This window comes from Humulus lupulus, chromosome 3 (assembly GCF_963169125.1).
Source record: "Humulus lupulus chromosome 3, drHumLupu1.1, whole genome shotgun sequence".
Classification (NCBI taxonomy): Eukaryota; Viridiplantae; Streptophyta; class Magnoliopsida; order Rosales; family Cannabaceae; genus Humulus; species Humulus lupulus.
Genome location: NC_084795.1, coordinates 191,698,333 through 191,713,006, shown reverse-complemented (window position 1 = coordinate 191,713,006; position 14,674 = coordinate 191,698,333).

Sequence of the window (14,674 nt, the reverse complement as noted above, 5' to 3'; positions counted from 1 at the left end):
TCCATTGTGGGCCTTCAACTCATTTATGTACCTCTTCTGGGCGCCTCTGCTCGTGCCAGCCATGTGTGGCCCTCCAGAGATGGTGGAAATCTCTCCCTCGACCACGGGGGGAGGGACGTCCTGATCTACTCGAGGTCCAGGTTGACTGGCTGGGATCTCCGGAGCGGGTCGACCTGTGGGGACCCTGTTCCGCGAGTATTGCGCCAACGGACCTGCTCAGATGAGAGTCTCGATTTCATCTTTGAGGTGCCTGCAGTCGTCGGTATTGTGCCCGACGTCGTTATGAAAACGGCAGAATTTGGAAGCGTCTCTCTTTCCCTTAGGGTGCTTTATTGGCTCCGGTCTTCTCCAGGGGACTCGCGTAGCGTTGGCCAGGAAAATATTCTCCCTGGTTTGGGTGAGCTCGGTATACGCTGTGAACACGGGCTTGAATTTATCCACGGACTTATTCTTCTTTTGACCGTGCTGGACGTTTTCACCATTTCCTTTTCTTTTGCCGCCACCGGGCTGGTTGCTCTGCGTGACGTCGGGAGTCGCTACTACGATCTCTGTTCCCGCCCCAGCGGGCTTCTCGAGGACCTGGCTGGTCCCCGCGGCTGAAGCTTCAGCTTCCTCCAAGTTTATCCATTCTTGGGCCCTGTTAAGGAATTCACTAACTGAGCTGACCCCCCTCCTTTGAATATCCTTCCACAGATCTCCGCCTACTAGGATCCCGGTCCTCGTAGCCATGAGTTTGGAGCTGTCGTCGGTGTCTCTGGCTCGAGCAGCGACATTTGCAAATCTGCTCAAGTAGGCTTTTAGCGTTTCTCCAGGTTGCTGTCTCACGTTAGCTAGGGAGTCGGCCTGGACCCTGGCGGCCTGAGAGGCGCGGAATGCCCTCTTGAAGTCAGCCGAAAAGGTCTTCCAGGAGCTGATTGACTGCCTTTTACTTTGTTTGAACCACTACCTGGCAGGTCCAGTTAGGGTGGAAGGGAAGATCAAGCAACGAAGCTCTGGCCCGATGTTATGAGCCATCATTAGGGTGTTGAACATCCCTAAGTGGTCAGATGGGTCTCCATCCCCGTTGAACTTTGACAAGTGAGGCATACGAAAGCCAGAGGGGTATGCCGTTGCTGCTATGTTGGGGGCGAAGAGCTCCATCTCATCCCCTGAATCATATTCGTCTTTTTCTTTCTCTGACAGGAGCTTCTTCATCAGCTCCTCCATTTGAGTTAAGCGCTCTAAGGTTTTGTCCTGAGATCCTAGGTTATTCCGGGGCTGTTCAACAGCTCCGGACCCGTTGTACATATTAGGCGGGTTATTGCCCCTCCTATCTGGAGATAGGTCATTTGGGGCATTCCCGCCATTACGTACTTCGGATCGGACCCCAACTGAGCGGGCCTGGCTACCATCCCTAACTCGATCCTCTCTGTGAGAGTTGAGGCGATCTCGAAGGTCGCCTCCATGGGTATTATGGTGACTTTGTGCTGAACTTAGTCGCTGTCGCAGGTCTCCTCCCGAAAGATCACTCCGTGCACTACCGGTCCAATGACTCCTGCTGGACAGGCTCGATGTGTGTCTTTGGCGGCTCCGACCTGATCCTTCCCCCGGCACCCTGCTGCGCCGGGAAGGCCCGGCCGATGGCGGGTCTCTCCTACTATTTATGTAGGTCGGGATGTCTCGGACGGGCTGAGGAGACGGGTATCTGATGGGAGAAGGAGGATGCCTGACCGGAGAGGCGATCCTAGTGCCGTCTGGACGGACTAAATTTGGTGGGGGCCTCTCGGCCCTGCCAGCTTGATGGTTTCGCGCTGGGCGATCTGGACGAGGAACTGGACGCTCTTTGGGGACGGGCTGACGTCTCCGGATCTCCTCGGCCCTCCTTTGGGAATTTCCCCTATCCCTTCCGGATGTCCTCGAGGAAGGCTGAGAGCTAGGGGTTGATGTCCTAACCGAACGGCTGTACTGCTGCGGTTCGGTCTGAGGCATTTCCCTGAAGTTTGCCTCTTGATGGCGTGATGAAGGGGTGGAGTTGGCTGCAGGGAGTCTACACGAACGGCCATGCCTGGATCGACTACTCCGGTGAGACTTAGGAGCCCCGCCTTGCCTCTCTCCATCGTTACCGTTGGTTGTGAGAGGGGGTAGTCGACTCAGAATATCCTGGATTTGCTGACCAGCTGCTGCTAGCTGGCTCTTCAGTTGACCATTCTCCATCTCCACCGCAGTATAATAACCTGGATTCGGATTAGGCGGCCGGGGCGTCGAACTACCAGTGTCGTCTTGGCCGGCCGGCTGCTTTCCTGGCCTTTGCTGGACTTCAGGAACTTGCTCCTCGGGGAGGGCAACATGGCGGTCCTCCTGCCCATCATGCTGTTCTGTCTCGTTGCCATGTTTGGATCGAGTGGTCACCATAGCTGTATGTTTGTGGTAGTACTAATTGGACTTGCTCTCAATGAAAGCACCAAACTGTTGACGCGGTTCTTCGGCAACAGGTAATTAAGAGAAGAAGAGAAAGAGATTAGTACTTAAAAGTAGAACCGCCGCAGATATGAAATCTTTGTGAGAAGAACTAGGTGACCCTAAACACGTTTTTAAGTGGTTCGAAGGTTAAAATCCTTCTACTCCACTAGTCAATATTATTGATCTTTTCTGGGTAATTGGTTTACAAAATATATCGTTCTTACAAGACTATTTTTTCCAACCCCTATCAATTCCCAGGGTCTTCATATTTATAGGAGAAGGCACCTGGAAATTGGTAGGGAGGTCATCCCGTGACCTTACCATTTGTCATATCAAGTCTGTGATATTCATGATTACTTCCTAAACCTGACACACAAGTGTGGTCTAATCAGTATGGAAGGAGATAATGGGCCGCACGCCCCAACCCATCCGTGGGTGTCTGAATACGCACGTTCCTGCGGCGTGTCCGAGAAGTCAGGGGGATATCAGACACGTGATGGCAGGATTATGCACGTTTATCTTGCGTGTTGACTTCCCATAGGGTCAGAGCTTCCTGAGAAGCTCGCTACCGGAGCAATCCATAACCCGAGCTGATCCTTCAGTGGTCGTCGGATGTTGTTCCCAGCTCCTGGAACAACAAGAAGGAGCAGGAAACTCCATCCCCTCGAGCTAGAAAGGGCCCGTCCTGAAGATAAAGCCTCTGGCCTGTGGGAGCCTCGGGCTAAATCATGTTTAGTCCGAGGATCGTCCTGCTAAACAGCCCGTGGGAAATCCAGGGCGTACAGTATTTATTACACGATATTGGGGGCTTAAAATAAATAGGCATTAATTTATTTATGTAAATGGGATGTTACCCAAAAATGTATGTTACCATATTTATGCACGGTTACCCAATACTGTCCTGGAAGAATTCCCTGTAAATACAGAGCAGAATGGATAAAAAGGGAGAGAACATTTTGTATACTTAAACTTTGCTGACATTGTAATAGACAATTTCACGGTGAGAAACAAACAGGTTAATAAGAGTGACTCGTGGACTAGGTGGATTTTAACAATTGAACCACATAAAAAAAAGTGTGGTGATCCTACTACTTTTCTTTTATTTAGCCAATTACGGCTTAGAAAAAGCCTAATATCTCTATTTTTAGAATTCTTTATCCACTATTGGTGAAAAACTGCATCAAAAGATTTGTGCTTTCATTGAGAGCATATTAGACTTAATTCCCCTCGCAAATTTCACCTAACATTCACCATGGTGGTCACCCGATCTATGCGTGACAACGAGATGGAGCAACCTAATGATCAGGAGGTTCACCGTGCATCCATCCCCACTAGAGAAGGTGGGAGCTCTGGAAAACAATATGTGGACCAAGATGAAGGTTGGAGCTCAGCCTCATGCCCACCGAATCCACATCCAGGATACCTGATAGCCATCGAGATGGAAAATTCCAAGTTAAGGAGTCATCTTGCCCAGGCTAACAAGAAGATTGAGGAGATCCGGGCTCGATTAGCCTCTCCTGCAACCGATGTCCCATAGGTTCCAAATGAATAATTGAACCAATATTAGTCGCTCTGTCAGAATTGCAACTCTGAGCTTCATACCTTCTGAGTGGATCCAGCGAAATACTCAACCTGCTAATGCTCATAGGAATCATTATCCTCATGTCAGTCGGTATGTTCAGACTATAACCCTGAGTTCCGTACCTTCTTAATGGACCCCAAAAAATTGTTAACCTACCAACCCTTGCAGGAACAAGCATTCAACTCACATTCCCAAGAACCAGCCTGGCCAAATAGGGCGAGCTGGGACCGATTTAAGGAGGTGACACCAGCAATTCCGTCTGTGCCACGGCCTCAGCCTCTGACATGGAGAAATGAATTGACCCTACCTACAATCTATGAAGTTGAAGTAGACCAAGAGTGAGCTAATCTTGTGTGTCCCGATGGAACAAGGATAGCTTAACCAATAAGACAACTTTCGTCGCCAATTCGACATCCAACGCCACCTCGACCACAGAGGAATGCTCCAGCTCGAGGGGATGGTAGGAGAAGTCCCACCCCCTCAGAGGACATTTATATCCCATGGACACGCAGTAATAATCCAGCCCCTCAATCCCAGCTGTGAGTTGTAAGCTTTGCTTATAGAAGTTACTGAACAAAGAGCCAACGTAGAGGTAGGCATGAGAGTGACCTGAGGAATCAATTGAGCTCTACACAAAGTCTTTGTTCCGACGCACATTCTGACCAGCGTGATCATGTGAACTACAAAGAGGATATCCAGTTAGCCATGATGATTGAGTTATTCTCAGCCCAAGGGAGATCTTTCTATTGTACGCGACAATGGGAATGTCCCGCATAATCAAACTCAAGCTTTGACAGAAAAATCTCATGAATAACCTAGATGCCTAGGATCCAGCCATCGAGCGACTAGCCTGATTGGAAGAATCGATGAAGAAACTCCTATCTCGAAAAGGAGTCAATGATTGTGATTTTGATGAGGAGCTCAAGCCTTTTTCTCCTAATACTGCAGTAGATCTGTATCCTATTGGCTTTAGGATGCCAACCATGCTCACATTCGATGGAAACACTGACCCATCCAATCACCTTGGGACGTTCAACACTTCAATAATGGCCCACAACGTCAGGTACAACTTAAGTGTATCTTGTTCCCCACTGTTGACTTTTATGCCCTTATAAAACCATGTCGGACATGTAATGTGATTTTACATTGTGAGTAAAAGCATTAGAAATCATTTAGTTTGATGACCGTGTTGCTTGCTTGTTTTATTACATGATTATTGGAATAATACAAACATTTTTTAAATCTCGAACATTTAAATAGTTACAATTATAGTGACTAGGTCGCAATGGATTATAATTTTAATTATATGTTCAAAAGAACGAACCCTAAGATTAAGTCAGGGCATTGGATTTTCTGTGATATGGTAATCTACGATATGATCTACTTACACATTCAAGGTGTGATGTCTTATCCAAGGCATTGACCAAGTAGATAACATCGAATGTATATGGGTACACTGTAGTAGGAGCGATATTGATTATTGATAGATAAATAAGTATCGTTGTTATCGAATCAAATCAATGTCACAATGTTGACCTTAGGTTAAGTCAATCTTAATTTTGAGTGATAATATTCTTCTAATTATATTATTTAAATCTTTTGACTTGTTCGTTACCATCTTACCCTACGGTCTAGCCCATACTTACATCTTGGAGATTTAGTAGTGTAATTGAGTGAGAGTATTAATCATAGATATGAAATCTATAGCTTTTGTAGAAGAGGTGAAAATATGACTTCCTTAATAGCTTAGTCTAAAAGGGTAAATGATTGAGTGCTCATATCTGTGATTAAGTTGACATATTTATCGTTTACAAGAGACATAGTGGGAGTTAAGGATAAAATACAAATGAGGGGTAAAACAGTAATTTGCACCCCACTCTTTTATAAGTCATCGATAGAGGATTGACTGATTGTAATGGTTATAGCAGTGGATAACATATTTGTTGTTTGTACAATACATTCTATGAATTCAAGAGTTCAATTTTGAATCTATAGTGGAGTCATGAGGAATTAATAAATTGTGAGATAATTTATTTAATAAATAAACTTACAGAAATTTATTGTAGCTTGCATTCATGGATCCATTGTCCCCGCATCACCTTTGAGTAAATCATCTAAAATGTCTCAATTAATTGATTTAATTATCAATTAAGATTTTTAAAGTTGACTAGGTAAATTTTGGAAAATCTTAAAGAGATATGAGATTTAGAGAATAAAAGCGAATTTTTGGACAAATTTATTAATATTGATAAATTGGTGTCAATATAAATAAATAATATTAAATCAAGTTTGAAATTATAATTAGTTAATTTGAATAAGGATTTAATTAATTAATTAAAAGATAAATAAATAAAAAGATTTTGATTTTAGGTCCAATTGGGATTTAAATTCAAAACAAAGATATTGGGCCCAAGTCTATTTGTGGGAGTGCAAGGCTTTGATTTTTTATTTATTATTTTAATTCATTTAAATTTAAATAAAGACCATGAAGTATTTCCTATATAAGGAATATGATATGTAGAGTTTTCGGTAAGTCAGTCTCAGTTGATTCATTATGCAAGTCAAAACATAGACAGTCTAATCCTTTCTTGGCCACTTTCTCTGTTCTTCTTTTCTAGATCTCTATCTCATGTGTTGAAAACCAGCCCACACTAGTTCTAGGTTTATCAAAGGTGTGGTGAGGAAGTTTGTGTTGCTGATCTAGTTCAATCTCTTGATAATACTCTGCTACAGAAAGGAATCAAGGGTTAGAGAGATTGAAGGAAGGGGTTGTTTCAGTTCTGCTGTGTATTCGTAAGTTTCTACATCTTTGTGTTTATGTTAATTTACGAATCTGATGTTCAAATGCATGTCATGTTATTCTATGTTTCTATTATGCTTTTGGAAAAATGATAAGGAGCATGCATCTAGATTTAAATTCCAAGATCCTACACCTGCAACACTGACTGGATCGGCCAGGTTGTGGATCAATAAGTACAAGATGTTGGGAAAACTTCTACAGGATGTGAATTATTTTTATATAAATCATATATTAAACACATTAATATAAGACAACCTAGAACATGTTTCGATAATTGAATTTAAATGGAGAAAAAGATAAGAACACTTATATTATATGCAGCAGAATGAATGAGTCATTCCTTAAGTTTCTCTAACCCTTAAATCATTTATGTCGCAAGGTATCACCAAGAAACAAAACCGATCTTCAATTTCTTCACAGCCTTCCAAAGTATCATTAGAATCACCAATATTAGAGTGGGCAATTCTCAACACATGAGATAGATATAAAGAGAAAAAGAGAAAATAATATTGAGGCTTAGAAAATGACTTATGCTATAGAGAGAATCTAAAAGCTAGAGTATCAAGAATAGATCTTCTGTCAGATAATCTTTTTTATCATTCTTTTTTCAACTTTCACTTAATATTCATTTTATAGGCTCAATTAAGTCATTTATTTTAATTAAAAAATCAATAACATAATAGATAATATCAGCCATTAGTTCCAAATTCTCATGGGCTTTAGGCTCATGAAATTTCTCATTTAATTATAAGCCTGTTGGAATTCAAATCAATGCCTGTATTATTTTCTATTGATTAATTAATTAAATAATTATTTAAATCATTTATCAAATTAATTTTTTATTATTTGAACCTTGATTTAAACTTATTTATAAATTTAGACACCAATTTGTCTTAATTAATAAATTTTTCCAAAAATCTATTTTCTTCTCTAAATTGTATAACCCTATGAAACTATCCAAAATTGACCTGGTCCACTTTGATAATTCTAATTGATAATTAAATCAATTAATTGAGACTATCTAGATGATTTTATCCAAGGTACAGTGGGGACCATGGAAAAATCAAGTTCCAATAAGTTATCATAAATTTAACTTAATAATTCCTCGTGACTCCACTAAAGACTCGGAATTGCACTCTTCAATTCATAGAACACTCTATAAACAATATAGATATGTTATTAATTATCCATTTTTACAACCATACTTATCACTCAATCCTCTATAGATGGTCTACAATGAGATGGAACTAAAATACCGTTATACCCCTCATTGTATTTTATCATTAAAACACTTAGTTCCTTGTAAATGATATTTCAGTAAACTAATGTTGATTACTAAAATGAGATCTCTATCATTTAGCACCTTGAACAAAAAAAAAATGGAAACCATCATTTTACTTCTTCATTAGAAGCTATAGATGTTCATATATATGATTAACACTCCCACTCAATTATACTACCGAGTTCCCAAGATGTAAGTATGGGCTAGTCCGTAGGGTATGTTTGTAACGAACAAGTCAAAGAACTGAAATAATACAATTAGTTTGAATACTAACCACTAAGAATTGATATTGAATTGACCTATGGTCAACTATATGATATGACTAGAATAGACAATAATAGTATGTTTACTTATACTATCTACTATCAATATCAGTCCAGTCTGATTTAACAAATACATTCGATCTTATCTACTTTGCTAATGTTCTGGAAAGAACATAACACTGCAATGTGTAAGTAGATCATATCATAGATTGGCAAGGCAGTATAAATCCTGTGCACTCACTATTCTTATGACTAACTTATTTTGAACATATAATTATATTTATATTCCACTGTGATTACATCACTACAAATATGATTAGCTATACGCTCGGGATTTAATAGAAGTTTATATTAAACAAATAATCATGAAAATAAAACATGTGAGCAAAGTGGTTGACCAACTCAAACATGATTTCTATTCTTTTATTGATAGTAAAATGAGATTACAAAGAAATTGGGTTTTATTCAATCACCTCATGGACAAAATTTTCTTCCGAGTTTAAGAGAATGTTTCGAGCTACAAAGGAAGCTCACGTTGAAGCTGACTTGTTGGCTAACATTAAACAAAAACCCAGTGAGTCCTCGATGACATATCTGAACCAGTTCACCAATGTAGTAGCATGAGATAGGGATGTTAATGAGAACTCCATGCTCATAGCTATGAGGACAGGAATCACAGTTGTAATGCCCCAAATTTCTTAATAAGGTTTAGGACCTTGATTAGGAGGCCAGGAGGGCCATAATTGATTTATTATTGTATTTAATGATTATATGCATGTTTACGTGAATTATATTATTATATGATGGTAAATACATGCATATGGGTGTATTTATAATGATAAGGGCATTTTGGTAATTGGGCCTGCTGAGGGCATATTTGAAAATTGGGTGCATATTGTAATTTGTGAATGAGATTTTATTATTATGGAGATATATTCAAGCTATTCGACATGAGACGGTCAAATATAATGGATTAGCGGTTTTGTCATAACGGGGTCAATTTCGGGGTAATAGAAATGTTTATTTGGTGATAGATTGGGAATATTTGAGATCAGGATAAAATTCTGGAAGTTTTGACTATAGTATCCCCAGGGGTGTTTTCGGGACCCCGAGAACTAGGTTTTATTTGAGGTTACTTAAGCTTGAAGTAGCTTCCCAGATAAGAACGTACGTTAAAAACCTCTCGTTCTTTCTCAAAGACAGTCCGTTATACCGTTTGAGTATTTTTGAGGAAATCTTGAGTTCTAAGAGTCGGAATCAAGCGAGGGTCGGGGCATAGTGATCCTAGGAAAGATTGGGAGCTTCTTAACCGAAGGATTTTATGGAAAACAACCCAATCAAAGGTAATTTAAGTTTGAAGTTTTAAGTTTTTAAAGTTTCTAAGCTTAGAATTGGACTTTGTGAATTGTTGAGTTTTTGGTTGGTTTGAACCTTGGGTTTTGAGGGTTTTGGAGTATTGGAAAGCTTGGGAACTTTGATTTGATGATTGGGGAATGTTTGGGCATGTTTTTGGAGGGTTTGGAGTGCTTAAAACACGTTTGGGAATGGCCCAGGGTTGGGGGCCGCGGCCCTGTTCTTGAGCGCCGCGGCCCTATTTCGATGAAGCAGGTGTCAGGAAATTGGCCTTGCTGGGCGCCGCGGCCCTTGATGGAGGGTGCCGCGGCCCTTGCCTCAGTGAACCCTGGGGGCCACGGCCCAAGGTGCTAGGGCCACAGCCCTTGCCCTGTTTTCACCCCGTTTGCTCGTTTTGACCCCGGGAACTTAGCTATGGGCCTCGGGAGTGTCCCTTCTACTTGGATTAGTTTGGATTGATCTCTTGGAGGCTAGATATTGGTTTGAAAACCTTTGGTTATCATGTTATTGATGGTGTTCCATATTTGGTTATGATTAGGTGACCGCTAAGGGCTTAAAGGTTGATCGTTCTCAAGGGTCGTTCTTATATTGGTTCTAGCTCGGATCTGAGGCATGAAAACTGCACCTTGTGTATATGTGACATGCATGGCTATTAATGATGTGTGTTGGTTGATTATTGAGTATGACATGCATGGCTATTATTGATGCATGTTGGTTGATTATCGATTATGACATGCATGGCTATTATTGATACATGTTGGGTGATTATTAAGCGTGACATGCGTGGCTGTTATTGGTGCATGTTGGGTTGTTGGATATATTGCATATGACGCATGAGAAACATGTGATTAGGACATGCTTTGTATACCGTGTATGATGTCGTTCAGAGCTTGAGCCTCTGTCTTTATGCATGGTCCTAATTGTATTAATACCTATTTAGTAAGCATGCTGAATACCTTGTTTATGGATATGGAACATGTGATATATGATTGGCGGCATGACTTACATGTGTATGACACTGACTAGTCAGGGACCGACTCTAAAGTTGAGAATCACGCATTGAATGGCTCTATGGCATTAATGCTAGACCGACCCTAAGGTCGATGAATCATGCATTGAATGGCTCCAAGGCATTAATGCTGGACCGACTCTAAAGTCGAGAAACGCGCATTGAGTGGCTCTAAGGCACTAATACTAGACCGACCCTAAGGTCGATGATTACGCATTGAATGGCTCTATGGCATTAATGCTAGACCGACCCTAAGGTCGATGATTACGCATTGAATGGCTCTATGGCATTAATGTGGGACCAACCCTAAGGTCGAAGAACTTATAAGCGCTTGCCTGGTCTATGACCAGATGTTTATAGCAAAGGTATATGACCCCGGTGACTGTTTGTCACATGGCTAGGGGACGCTGTCCATAGCACGACTCTAGAGTCGGGAGGAAGGTTATGTTGGTGACCATTCACCATGCACCTGTCCTAATCAAACTTATGAAAGGATCACTTATCAGTTAAGCCCTAGTGACCCTATCGTCATATGTCTAGAGGGAGCGATGCTCAATATTGTGACTTTTGGCTATTGTCACCTACTTGCTTGGACTGATAGTCCTGAATGGTTATTATGAACGTTGTTGATATTATATCATGCTTTATTGTGTTTTCTTGCTGGGCTTTGGCTCACGGGTGCTACGTGGTGCAGGTAAAGGCAAGAGGAAGCTAGGCCATCCTTGAGTTGGAGAGCTTAGGTGATGACGTGTACATATGCAGCTGCTCGTCCGCCAGGGCCGAGGTTTTTAGTGGAACTAGGGTTGAACCCTGTTTTGCCGCTTAGAACGGCCTGTTGTAAATATTTTCTGTAATAGACTCTAAAATTATATTTTCGGGATCCCAATGTATATATTAAATGTTCTAGTGAAACGTTACATCTTAACCAAAATGTTTAATCCCTAAACTGCTAATCATACCTAGTTACACGTTTTTGGCCAAATGACTCGATTAGCGAGTTTAGCACTGTTTACAAGGCACACCGTAACGGTCCCTGGAGTTTAGGGCGTTACAACAATAGAATGTGTTTTATGGAAAGAACTCCAGCAAAAAGGATATAAGAGTATAGATGAATTCCTGGCTTGGGCTTAGGAATGGATAAATCTGAAGGAGGCATATTCTGTTGTTGCAGGAACAAGACAGACCCCTGTTCCGCATACTGCAGCGGTGGTGGATTTTGCAGCTACGGCTTAGCCTGCTAGCGAAAATAACCAAGGGGTGAGTAATAAGTGGAAGGGGACTAGTGAGGGTGACCAAGATGAAACCAAAAAGAATAAGCCCTATGAAAAGTACAAGTCCATCTACACTGCCTACACCGACCTGCAGATACATGAGAGTGACAAACTTTAATCGCCTTCCATGGAAGAAACCGGAGCCTTTAAGGCACCAGAGGGCGAAGAGAGACCCCGCCAAATTTTTCTGTTATCAAAATGACATCGTCCACAACACTGATTATTGTCGTTAGCTAAAATATTAGATCAAGACTCTCATCCGGTTAGAACGCTAGCCTGATATGCTTGAAATAAAGTTGTTCACAATCAGCCAAGCATTCAAAATATTCACCAAGCTCAGAAAAATATGGCCACTCAACCCCCAACTCAAGCAGATCAGGGGAATGAAATCGTCCCCCCTCCAATAGAAGGGAAGGAAATAGCCACTGTTTCTGGAGGAACTCAATTGGTGGGCACGAGTAATGGGTCCTAGAAAATGTACGTACAAGAGCTCAAAACCCACAATGTCACTGAGTTCATTCTGGAGCAAAGATTATCAAAACAACAGGAATTGGAGAAACAACCAATCGAGGCTTGCCATGTCTAGTTCCTGGATAATGGTCCGCTAGTGATAACCGTTCCGCTCGCCAATTGAATAGTACGGAGGATATTTATTGATAATTGGAGCGTTGTAAATGTGATATTCAGGTCCACCTTAGAAAGAATGGGGTTCTCTGTAGCCGATCGTAAGGCGACCTTGATGACCCTATACAGATTCTCAGGAGATAAAACATCAGCTATAGGGTTGATCTGGATCGTGGTGACACTGGGAGATGGTTTGATAGATGTTGGTAAAATGTACGAATTCGTCGTAATTGATTGTGCGGCTACATACAATGCATTTTTGGGACGACCTGCGTTGATGACTTTTGAGGCCATCACCTCCGTTCGACATATAGCAATGAAGTTCCCCTTGACCTCAGGTATATGTAATGTAAGAGGAGATCAACTCATTTCCATAGAATGTTATAGCATTTCTATGAAGGGATAATCATAACTGGGGCAGCTAAAGATGGTCATCATTGAGGGGGATGAGGAGACTCGGGTAATGGAAATTGCCAATGTGGCAGAAAAACCTCATGAAAGAGATAACGAAGTCGCCAAATAGGATGACATTGATCTAACATTAGGAAAAGACAGGTCTGAGCTCCAAGCATTGGAGGAGCTCGAGGAAATCATTATCGACCAAGAAGTACCTTCAAGGGTTGGAAAGAATCTTGGAATTGAAAGGAAGAAGGAGCTGGTCGAGCTTTTGAGAAATAACTTGGATATCTTCCCTTTGTCACATGAAGATATGGTGACTATAATGCATACTAATAATCTGGACAAGAATACGCCTACAAAGGTATGAAAATGAAGGCTTTTGGCGAAAGAGTGATCAGAAGGTTTAGAAGAAGAAGTAGCCTACTTACTTATGTGTGGATTCGTAACGGAAGTAGAATATCCGACTTGGATTGCTAACCCTATTTTATTCCCAAAGCCCGATGGAAAGTGGAGAACTTCCATTGACTTCTCCGAACCCAATAAGTCCTGTTATAAGGATTGTTTTCCACTAACTCGAATCAATCAGTTGGTAGACGCAATTGCCAGTCACGAGCTCATGTCTTTCATGGATGCGTATTCTAGATATACCAGATTTTGATAAACCCTGCGCACGAGGAGCACACTAGCTTCATGACTGAGCATAACGAATACTGCTACAAGGTTATCCCATTCAGGTTGAAGAATGCTGGTGCAACGTAACAACGGATGGTCAACAAAATGTTCGTTAACCAAATTGAGAAAAACATGGATGTGAATGTCAATAATATGCTCATTAAATCAAAGGTTGCTAATAACCATGTATCTGACCTGGAAGAATCTAAGGAAGTATGACATGAAGCTAAATCCCCAAAAGTGCACCTTTGGGGTTTCCTTGAGAAATTTTTTTTGGCTTCATAATCAACACAATGGGGTTAGAGGCGAACCCATTGAAGATTAGGTCCTTTTCAGAAACGCCTTCACCTAGGCTGCATAAGGAAGTACAAATCTTAACTGGGAAAGTGGTAGCCCTAAACCACTTCATTTCAAATTTGACTGACAAGTGTCTCCCATTCTACAACTTTCTTAGGGGAACCAAAAAGTTTGAGTGCACCAAAGAGTTCGAGCAGGTGTTTCAGAATTTGAAAACTCACCTGGCTGAACACCCCATAATATCAAAAGTAGCACCTGGGGAATGTTTAATCATATACCTAGCTATGAAAGAAAATGTAGTTAGTGATGTATTAGTTCGATAAGAAAATCGGACGCAGAAACTGGTGTACTACATGAGTAAAAGGCTTTTGGGAGCTGAATCTAGATACCCTTTAATAGTTAAACTTGCATTCTACTTAATCTTATCCTCGCAAAAACTCAAGTCATATTTTCAATCCCACACCATCCATGTGGGCCCTCGAACTAAATAAATTTTTAATATTATAAAAGCCACACACATCAATCAATAGTCAAGCGTTTGCTGATTTTGGGGCAGAATGCATAGGTTTTTAGGATGAACAAATAAGAGAACCACTACATGAGTTGTTGAAACTCTTCGTTGATTGATTGTCTAACAAAAACGAATCCTGAGCTAGGATAATTCTGAACTCACCTGAGGGACA